This window comes from Pteropus vampyrus, unplaced genomic scaffold (assembly GCF_000151845.1).
Source record: "Pteropus vampyrus isolate Shadow unplaced genomic scaffold, Pvam_2.0 Scaffold230, whole genome shotgun sequence".
In the NCBI taxonomy this organism is placed as follows: Eukaryota; Metazoa; Chordata; class Mammalia; order Chiroptera; family Pteropodidae; genus Pteropus; species Pteropus vampyrus.
Genome location: NW_011889011.1, coordinates 313,520 through 317,374, shown reverse-complemented (window position 1 = coordinate 317,374; position 3,855 = coordinate 313,520). Strand labels below are relative to the sequence as shown.

At 35.5% G+C, this 3,855-nt stretch overlaps 1 pseudogene; it reads left to right on the top strand.

Moving 5' to 3' along the window:
• The first annotated feature begins 1,581 nt into the window (after positions 1-1,581).
• Positions 1,582-1,700, top strand: LOC111728822 (annotated as a pseudogene).
• The last annotated feature ends 2,155 nt before the right edge of the window (positions 1,701-3,855 follow it).

Below are 3,855 nucleotides of genomic sequence, written 5' to 3'. Positions count from 1 at the left end.
CATAGGCAAAAAAATATACAGCAGTTTGCATGTAGTGTTCACTCTGAAGCACAGCTTAAATTAGATTTGTTAATAAATTAAGCAGACAGGAGAAAAACATCCATTTAGATACAAGTACTATACATGTATCATTGGGTTTTTTCAGTTGGTTTTTTGAATAGATAATAGATAATAGTTTAAAAGTCAGAAGAACCTACACTAAAAAATCTTTCAATCCATTTCTCCTTTACAGAGGCAGCCAGATATTTCTGTGTCATAAAGAGAAATTTTATGCATTTTATGCAAATATATACATATACATTTATTGTCAATTTCTTTGAGCGAATCGAAGAATTGTTCATTATGGTATTGCAGTTTTCTTTTGCCGTCCTTTTATTTATAATCAGATTAAGCAGCTTTTTATTTGTCTGTTGACCATTTGTATACTTCCTTTGTGAATTGCCCATTGTATCATCTGCCTTTTTTGTTCTGAGGTGCCCATCTTTCTATGATTGACTTGCGAGACCTCGTTATATACTATAGACTTTTAGATCTTTTACTAGTTATATGTTTTGTAAATATCTCCTTCTGTCCTGTGGCCTTCACTCAATTAGTAGTCTTCCGACAAACAGAATTTATTAATTTTAATACTGTCAAATTTATCAATCTTTTCCTTCATGGTTAATGCCTTTTTTGTCTTGATTAAGAAATCATTCTTTATCTTGAGACTATAAAAATGCCCGTACTCTTTACGTTTAGATCTACAATCCGCCTGGCGTTATTTTTTTGAGTAAGCTGTCAAGTAGAATCAAGTTTCATTTTATCTGATTGACCTTGCACCCTTTTTTTTCAACACCACCCTTCCCCTGCAGCTTCCCAGTACAACCTTTGTCATAGATTGAGTATTCATACATGTTCGCCTTTGTTTCTGGACTCATTATTCTGTTCTTCTGCCTTTGTGTTGCTTATCGTAACGTGACGTCATGTGTTGCAATCTGAAGAGTGAGTCTTCCAACATTTTTCCTCTTCAGGATTGACTTTGCATTTTCATATAAACTTTAAATTTCCATATAAAGCTTGTCAAGTTACAGAAAAAAGGTTTGGATTTTGATTGGAATTGCAATGATAGGCATACATCAATGGTGAGAGTTGGCACCTTCATTATGTTGAATCTTCTAAGCCATGAATGTGTTTTATCACAAATTATTTAGGTCTCCTTTAATTTTCCTCTATAAAGTTTTATCGTTCTCTGTAGAGGTCCTACATGTTCTTCGGTATTTATTCCTTAGTACATTTTTATGCCAATATAGATGGTGTGGTTTTTTGAAAACTTTTTTTCCCTAATTTTTAGTATATTTGTTATACAGGAGACTTGTGGAATTTGTCTATTAATTTTATTACTGTATGTGTTGAGTTTTTGGGCTTTTTGCATGCATAATGGTATACGTGAGTGAAAATTGTATATCTTCTTTTCTAATCTATGTAACATTTTCTTGTCTTATTGAATGGGGTTGGCTCTCCAGTTTATTGTTGAATACATAATGAGTGGGTATCTTTGCCTCTGCCTGATCCCACAAAGAGAGCCTTCAATATTTCATGATAGTCTACAGCCATGCCACCCTGAACATGCCCGATCCCATCTGATCTTGGAAACTAAGCAGGGTCAAGCCTGGTTAGTACTTGAATGGGAGACCACCTAGGAAGACCAGGTGCTGTAGGTGTAAAAAAAATTAAAAAATAAAGGATTGTAAGCTGACAAAGTCCTTGCAATCTGTGAGGTCAACCAAGGGTTGCCTCACCTAAAAAACAATATTTCATGATAAAGTATATTTGTTATAATTTTACCTTAGATTCTCTTAATAAAATGAATGCAGTGTTCTTCTGTTTCCAGTTCGATTAAAGTTATATCTTAGATGTTGATTTTATAATTTTATATCTGAGATGAATCTATACTTGGAATCAGTTTGCTAACGTTTTGTTAATGAATTTTACATTTACGATCATAAATGATACTGACCTATCATTTTCCTTTTCACGTTATCCTTTTATATATCGCTGTACATTGTGAAAATAAAATAAAACTGGCATTAGAAGATTAAGGACCGTAGAGTTCAATATATCATATGACATCAGACAGCTGTGTACTATTTTGCAAGTCATTATTTTCCTTGATCTCTTACCTTCTTTGTAAAATGAGGCATTTGAAATGTATTATTTCTAAAGCTTTTTTTAGCTCTAGATCGTGATATGCAATCGATGTTTGTGCATGACTCTTAATATACATCAACTTAAGTTTTTTTCTTTTAACCAAAGCGTGTTTTCATCCTATGTCTAGGATTTTAAAATCAGTTTCTATCTGATCTTCAATTACCCAGTTCTCTACTCATTGTTGTATGGCTTCTTAGGTCATTATTCATGGTACTTTGTATAGGTGCATAGGTAATTATAGTCTATAGTGTAATCGTTAAGAATATGGACAGCAGAGACCGCCTAGCTTGGAAATCCCAGCTTAGTATCTGTACGCTGAGTGATAATATTTCTCTCTTTCATCTATAAAAGGTGATAGTAAGAGCACATGCCTCATACGGTTAAGGAAGATAATACATTTGAAACACTAAGACCATCACCTGCTAACCATATGTTAACTATCTTTATTAATATGGAGATGTAGATGTCTACACCGTGACTTGGAAATGAGCCATTTCCTTAGCCTTAAACAGTTAGAAATAATCATGTATCTGTAAAATTTTGAATCTATTTTCAAGAATTTTTTTCCAGAAGAGAAACAGTAAATATTTTTGAAGTCTCGTCATGGGATTTCCTTTATTACTTACTTAAATAGAGAGGGTAGAGGAACATTCGTTGAATAAAGAGAAAAAGCTCTGTAGAACAGAGATGTTCAAATGATATTCACTGATTGCAGTCAATCATATTCATAGATTCCTAAGACCGGATTTAACAGTAAAACAATAAATCGGTGCTAGCGTAAGTCGAGGGCGTGCCTCTCCATTTTATACAGTGTCTTCTCGTGAGTGTACGTGTTAGGCTAGGATTTTGGCAGCTGCGTGTAAATCTAGCCATGGTTTTTCTAGGTTATGAGAGCCAAGAGAGTTTTCTGCATTACCTCTTATTTCTGAAAATATTCTTCGTGGGTGAGAAAATACACAGTAATAAAAGCTCCAGACCCTCATCCAGCACCCACAAGAATAGGAGTTGAGGGGAGACATAGGAGGAGAAATATTGGCTATCATTCATTTGAATGAATTTTATTATACACTTACTCCATAATTTTCTCTTAGGAATCGTCCTCCCGGATTTACTAATCCTCAAGGGAATGATGTCGTCGTCATTGCTTTCACCATTTTGACCAGGTCTGAATATACTTTAATGGAAAAGAGACATGTATTTGTTTAATATGCAGAGGTAGTAAATCTCTTACTCAAGAATCTTAGGTAGCTGGAATGACTGGAAATTTATTTACTGAAATATGTGGTTAGGTGGGAGCTACTTTTGCCTACAGTGATATGAACGCATCTTCAGGGGTAGTATTTGTGTTTAACACGGAGTTCTAGAAATCCAATATTAGAACTGTTTTTCTTGAAAAGAAACCTTCAAATATTTGTGTGTGTGTGTGTGTGCATGTGTTAACTGCAGCTGCCCAGAAGTAGAGCCTGAGGCAGGGATTCTCATGCAAGCGATTTGTGAAGGACGAGCTTTCGGGAAACATCTGGGAGGCAATAAGTGGAGCGGGAGAGGGAAGAGGAGAAGCTCAGTAAGGATGTGGCCTCAGCCTGACCCCGTGAAGGGATCGCATCAGAGATTCGCTCCCGACGTGAGGCACGGGAGGGAGGCTTCTGTGCGTGCAGCTCATCAGCT